General features: G+C 42.8%; 1 long non-coding RNA gene across 1 annotated transcript; it reads left to right on the top strand.

Annotated features, from left to right (window-relative positions):
- Nucleotides 1-1,348: 1,348 nt before the first annotated feature.
- On the top strand, nucleotides 1,349-4,203 carry LOC141498258 (uncharacterized). Its single transcript, XR_012471594.1, has 2 exons — nucleotides 1,349-1,698; nucleotides 2,818-4,203. It is a non-coding gene; the product is annotated as an uncharacterized LOC141498258 (long non-coding RNA).
- Nucleotides 4,204-7,383: the final 3,180 nt, after the last annotated feature.

The following is a 7,383-nucleotide window of genomic DNA, read 5'->3' on the forward strand; positions in this document are numbered from 1 at the left end:
CAAATTAGGGGAAAAAAAACCTGTTATATTATTATGTAATTTCATTACCTCATACTTTATTTTTCTTCCTTAAGGATATGACTTCTCTGTCATCACATTCAACTGAGATCAATGTATAACATAGAACCAATGTGAACACTGACAGAATGCCTTCTGTGGAGGGTGGGGGGTGGGAAGCAAGAAAGGGGAGGGAATTTGTAAAACTCAAAATCTTTCTTAAAAAAAAGGTCATGTGGGGGCGGCTAGGTGGCGTAGTTGATAAGGCACTGGCCCTGGAGTCAGGAGTACCTGGGTTCAAATCCGGTCTCAGATACTTAATAATTACCTACCTGTGTGGCCTTGGGCAAGCCACTTAACCCCATTTGCCTTGCAAAAAAAAAAAATTTAAAAAAAAGTCATGCCACGGAGCAGCTAGGTGGCACAGTGGATAGAGCACCGGCCCTGGAGTCAGGGGGACTTGAGTTCAAATGTGACCTCGGACATTTAATAATTACGAAGTTATTTGACACCTTTGGCAAATCGGTTTAACCCCATTTGCCTTGTAAAAACCTTGGGCTAGTCACTTAATCCCATTGCCTTAAAAAAAAAAAGTCATGCCAACATCTTTTCTCTAAAGAAGTAATAACTGTGTAAAGACAGACTTTTTTGGTGTGTTGTTTGGTATTGATGAATTGCTTATCTCCTAACTCATTGTAAAGGATGGTTCTATGGGAAGTGGTGAAAGATAAGGAATTGCAGGTGATGTAAAAAAAATGAATAGCAATAAAGAGGTTTTTATAAAATGAAAATTCATGGCAAATTAAAATCGTTTTCCATTTGCACTGGATAACACGGTTGGATGAATATTTAATTTACCCAGCTTTTAGCAAAGTCTTTAACAAAGTCTTTCATGCTCTTCTTAGGAGATGGTTTAGCTATGGGCTGGGCAAGAGGCGGCTTGGGAACTTTCCCAACGGCCAGACCCCCACATTGTCAGCGCTCGTTTAGCTCCCCTCGGATCCCCAGTCAGTATTTCCAGCAGCGCCCGGGGGTGGCCATGACGTCATTCTTGTCAAGTACACGGGAAACTGACCCGCTGCGACGCGGCCGGACCATACGGAAAACTTCCTGGCAGGTTGGAAGAAGGGCTAAGTCAAATTAGGTGAGATTTAGATTTATTAACAGAAAATTCTGCATTTGAGTCTGGAAGAATATATAACGCGACAAGGTGGGGCTCGATTTTTTTTTTCCTAGCTGGGAGAGAAACCTATTTCCGTTGTCTTTGTGGCGCGGTCTCCTCCGCCCCCGCCCTCCTGAGATCCGTAGCCCGTCTCCACGGCGACGGCTGCGCACTTCCGGACGACGGCGGCTGCCGAGGGTCAGCCGGAAACCGCCTTCCAGCGGAGGCGCCTCGGGCCCGGCTCGCCGAAGCCCCTTTAAGGGGTCACGTGACGGCCGTCGCCGGGCTATTTAGCTGTTCCGGCCCCCCCCCCCTCCCCCCGGCCGCACATCCGCTTCGCGGTGGCCGCTGCGGGTGCCGGAGGCCGCCGCTCCCCGAGGCGCCCCAGCGGACGGCCGCGCCGGGCGGGGGGGGGGAGAGTTTTGGGGTGACTCCCCCCCCCAGCCCCGTCTCTTTTTGCCACTTCGGTTTCGAGGAGGAGTCCGCGCCCTTGTGCAGAGCCCAGAGCCGCCCGGGCCGCCGCCGCCATGTTGCGCATCGTAAGGCTCCCCGCGCCATCGGGGACGGGTCCGGCTGGGAGAGGGCCCCCGGGGGTGCTGCAGCAGCGGGGGGCGGGGGGCGGGGGGCGGGGGGCCCCCGGCCCCGCCCCCTGCAGGGAGCCCGGGACGCCGGGAACTGCTTCTGCCCCCGAAGCTCCCGTGATGCCCGCGCCAGCTCCTTTGTGTGATGAGATCCCGGGCGCGCCTGGGGCATCCGAGGGACCCGGCCAAGCCCCGAGGAGGCGGACCAGCTGGCAGCCGCCCAATCTGATCGGCTGCGACCAGCGGATGACAACGCCAGGTTCGGGCTTGCCAGGCCTGGCACGGATGGGCAGGAAAGCCTCCTCCCTCTTCCTCCATCCCCTCGCGGATCACAGCCCCCAGCCACCTCCACGTGAACAAAATCTAAGTAGGGAGCCCACCAAAGGCAGCCTCCCGATGCCCGCACTGCCCTCCCCCTCCATCACATCAGTCATCCTGCCGGAACCCCCCTGGCCTCCTGGACAGCTTTCTTCCCTGGCATCGATGAGACGGGTCTCATCTTCCTGCTCTTCTTTGTACAGACTGTACAGGGTCCTTATTAAATCCTGGACCAACTTAAAGCCTAAAAGGGAAGCACACTCCGTGCCCCGATGGAGTAACCCTGCGGAAGGGTTGTTGAGTGTTAGGTTTCTACTTTCCTTCCTTCCCCTCCTAACTATCAGGAGATTCTTGTATCCCTTTGACCTTTCTTAGTATATATATAGGGTTTCCCGAGTGTGTTATCCTGCCTATATCTCCCCCCCCCCCATTTAATTCAATTCAGCAAGTATTAAGTGCTTATTATATGTCCAGTGCTGGAGACACAAAGAAAACCATAAAAAGACCCTGCCTTCAAGAAGCTGTATTGTTATTTTATTTTCCCATTTTTCCTTGCCTATGATGACAACATGTAAGAAGAGTTTATGTTCATCTAGTCTTAATTTCCTCATTTTACAGATAAGGAAACAAACCCAAAATAGTCGAGTGGCTTTTCTAAGGTCATATGCAGTTAGGAGTGACTGGCAGAAATAGAATTGGAATGTCTTCAACCTCCCAAGTTAGGTTTTTTCATTGTACTATATTTGATATTCTTCCCAGCCATTGCCTGTGACAAATACTCTTGGAAAATTGGAGAGCAAAGGAGAAGTGGAAGAAAGCTAAACTCTGATCTGAAAGGATGACAAAGGAGCAGTCCTTGTCGATGAGGAATCCAGAAGGAGAAGCAGCTCAGCCCCTAGTCCAGTGATGCCTCCCATAATCCCCAATTCCTTTTTAGTAAGGGGTGTGTGTGTGTGTGTGTGTGTGTGTGTGTGTGTGTGTGTATACTATTTTGAGGAAAGAGGGGCCATCAAAGCTCCTTTGACCCCTTCCATTTCCCTCTTTGTTGGGTGCCTGCTCTTTTTGCTCCCAAATGCCTTCTATTAGTAGGTAATGGGTTCCCTCTCTTTGGAGGTCTTTGAGCAAAAGCTTGATTTTTCACTTGTTGGAATTCATATATTTGGGATTCTGTTGAACTCGATGCCATGAATCATTTTCCATCTAAGATTTTGTGCTTCTGTATTTGATAATTATCAGCAGTGTAAGTTATGCAGAATATAGATGTATTTGCTTCCAAAATGCCACATATGTATCTTGGGAGGCCAACTTTGGCTCTAGGTGACTCAATAAGGAAAAACTTGGATTGTTGATGACCTTTCCATCAACTCTATATTTTTACTTTTTGTGTACTTATTTATGCATGTAATCTGAGACAGGTATTGTTTTTGCTGTTTCATTGTATCTCCAGCACCTAGCATAGTGCCTGACCCATAGGGAGGACTTAATAGGTACTTGCTGATTGATTTTTTTAAATCCCCTAATTTCTACAGAGCCAAAAGAGCTCAGTAGATGACAGAAGAAAAGGGCTTTCTTCCCTCCCAGCTGTAAATCATCTCGACTTGGTTCCAGCTGGGTCCCCAGAGTTGGGTGGGAGAAGGGGCAATTGTCCTGAATCCCACCTGGCCCCCATGCGGCCATGAAGATGTGGCCGTCCTTTATTTCTTGTGTCTGTTGTTTCCAGTTCTTAGGTAAACACATATCTCATAGTGCATGTGTCTAAGACTAGCATTGACTTTGTAAATTCAAAAGGTCCAAAGGTCTCTTGAGGCCTGCAAGTATAAAAGCTATGGTGAACCCTAAAGCAGAAGTGACTGATGACAGAGAAAGCTGTATCAAGACAGTATAACTACTGACAAAAGAATTGGCCCATGTTATCAGTAAAGGAGTGTCTAGAAGGGTTACCCAAGTGCAGTACCAGTATGAAATTTAAAATGCATTCTTTGTAGTTTTGGAAAACTGTTATGATGATGCTTAAATACTGACCTTCAAGCTTATTGTAATGATAGTTATGTTACTGGATTCTGTTAAACTTCTTAATTGTGTTGTGTTTTGACTGTTTAATATTTAGTATTTCTGTGTAAGAATAAAACACCTCTTTAAAAAAAATGTCAGTTTGTGCCATGGTCAACAAAAATAATAAAAGCTATCATTGATTGCGATGAGAATCAGTAAAGGACAGACCACATTTGTAGTACTGTGCTCAGTTTCTGGGTACCATATAACATGTTATATGAAAATCACTTGAACTGTGAGGGTGTTTAGCCTACAGAAGAGAAATCTTAGAGAAAATATGATAGCCAACTTCAAGTATTTGAAGATCTATCTAGTGGAAGATAGTTCCTACTTAGTTCCAGAAATAGTAGGTGGAAGTTATAGAAGAACTATAGGTTTGATGTAAGGAAAAATCTCCTAACAATTAGAGCTGTAAAAATAAGTATATATATATATATATATAACATGCTTCAGAAGTCTGTATTTGCTCATTTGACTATATTTGTCAAATCATCTACGTCCACAATATATCACTTATCCTTTCCCTTCTCTCCATCCATAAGAATACCATCTTCTTTCTGGCCCTTATCAGAAGCATTAACAGGAAGCTTCTTAATGATTTCTCAGCTTCCACTCTGATTTTCCAGTACATCTACAACACTGCTAAATTGATATTCCTTAAATGTCAATAAGTCTGCCCTCACTCTCTTGCTTAACAAAGTCTAGTGGCTCTCTTGAAATACATAGTTCTGTTCAGCACTTAAGGCCCTTCATAATCTTGCTGTTAACTACTTTTAAGGACTCATTGTACAAGCAACCACACTCATTTGTTATCTCCCCATGCCTAGAAGGAACTCCCTTCTAAAGCCGCTTTTTACAATCCCAAGCTAACTTCAAAACTCAACTCAAATGCTAACTCTTAATAGAGAACCCATATGGATTCCCCCCAGTTGCTTCTATCCCTTGCCAGAAATTATTTGCCGTTTTTTGTATGTAATTAATATGCATGTTTTTGCTCCCTCCATTAAAATAGAAGTTCTTGAGGTTAGGAACTATTTCATTTTTGTCTTTGTATTCCCATCTCATACCTCATTACTTAATGTTTATAGTCAGTTCAGTTAATGAGCTGCCTCCTCTAGTCTTAAAACACTGCTTGGACAGTCGTTTCTTTAGGATGTTGAATTGAAACCCCTTCCCCATTTGGAAGTCTGGTTCTTTATAAGTATCATTTCAAAGTCTGATATTGGGAGTCTGAAAGGAAAAAATTAGTAGACTCAATGATTGTGAACTAGAAAATGAGTTAGTACTTAACTCCTGTAGTGCATGTGGAACTGATGTTCCCCAGCTGTGCATTAAGTTCTGAACCCTATTCTCATTTGCCATTCCCCTCCCACACCTATAGAGCATTTTTGCCAGCATAGAAGAGCAATGATGAGACACACTTGATCAAAAATCCAAAAGTGTTTATTAAGCTCCTACTATGTGGAAATCATTGTGCTGGAAACTGAACATACAAAGAAAGGATGTAGTCACTGCTCTCAAGAAACTTTTGTTCTATAGGGGAACACTTTGTGAGTATAGACAAAATAAATACGTATGTAAGGTGTGTCCAAGTAAGATAGCATGACTGTGAATTGTTTAAACGTATTGACATGCTAAACATATAAACATGGTTCTTGTGACAAAATCTGAAATCTTATTGATTCCATTCAAAGAGTGGCTAATATTCTATTTTAAGTGGAGTAGGTAAGGGCTATAACCAAGCATTTGCTCCATAGGGGTAGAAACATCTCAAATATTATTGAATTAGGGGCATAGTTTGGGTTCAGCATTCAGTCAAAAACATAGAAGCCATTCATGTTTTTAAATTTTTACTTCCTAGTCAAGTGTGCATTATTTCAAAGATAAAAACTTTTAATCAAAAACTATAACATAACATATGGGAAAATCCACCTATATACATAAGAAATACACCCCTGAATTTCCACAACTCAAATATGAGTATGTATACATGTAGAGATCATTTAATCTGAAAACCAAGTATCAGGCATCTATGTGACCAAGGTTACATGCAAGGAGGATGCATATGTGGTCAAGGCAAGTCTAGCTTCTGATGCTAATACTCTCTGGTGATGACTATGCTGCTGTCTTCTGGGTGTCAAAGCTATTGCTTTGTCTCTCTGCTAGTTTTGTGATCAGTGAGCAGCTCTGCTTCCATGGTTGGGAAACTATTGCTTGACTGACCATAATTCAAGAATATTGATGAAGCATGTCACATAGCTTGTGTCAGATTGATAATGGACCCAAGTTGTAAAGTGAGACCTACATTTTAGATATGGCTAATGTAGGAATTTGTTTTGTTTATGCATATTACAAAGATTTTGTTTTCCTTTTCTTTTTTTTTCCTTCCAGTTTGGATCATGAGAGACTCGGGGAGAGAAAGAGGGGGAATTAGTGCTTACTAATGGGGAAAAAAGAATTCTAAAACTTTTTTTTTTGCAAGGCAATGGCTTTAAGTGGCTTGCCCAAGGCCACACAGCTAGGTAATTATTAAGTGTCTGAGACCAGATTTGAGCTCAGGTACTAGTGACTCCAGAGCCAGTGCTCTATCTATCCACTGCACCACCTAGCCACCCCTAAAACTTTTTAAAAAAGAAATTACACATTGCTTATTTGGCAATCATTCTTAAGTCAGTTGATTGTATGGGAAACCACCAACTTGTTAGAGAAATGGTAGAGGAAAGAACAAAAATGAGAATTATGGAATGCAGTTAAAACATAAATATTTGTTATAGTAATTTCCATGTCCAAATGAAACCCCTGAAAAAAATCCAGCGTTGTGGTCAAAAAGCTGCAGAGTGAGAAACATTAGGGTTTGGTAACAACCAGCATGGCACTTCAGCACTCAGACCTAAAAACAAGAAGGTCCCTAGCACTGTGTGAAATGACACCAGAGATAGCCCAAAAGATCCAGTGCTCAAAATTTCAAGGACCTGAGGTACTAACTCTAGAAGATGGAAGTCACAAGGAAGAATACACGGACCTGACTCATATCAAAAACAAAAGAGATAAGTAAAAGATGAAAACGTAAACTAGTACCTAAAATTATTGAAGAACTAGAAAAACCCTAAAACAGGGGACTTAATTTTTTTGTATCATGGATACTTTTGGCAGTCTGGTGAAACCCATGGACCTCTTGTCAGGATAATGTTTTAAATATAAAATAAAATACGTAGAATTACAAAGAAAACCAATTACATTCAAATACATAATTAGATAATTAGATAAATATAT

Source organism: Macrotis lagotis, chromosome X (assembly GCF_037893015.1).
Source record: "Macrotis lagotis isolate mMagLag1 chromosome X, bilby.v1.9.chrom.fasta, whole genome shotgun sequence".
Classification (NCBI taxonomy): domain Eukaryota; kingdom Metazoa; phylum Chordata; class Mammalia; order Peramelemorphia; family Peramelidae; genus Macrotis; species Macrotis lagotis.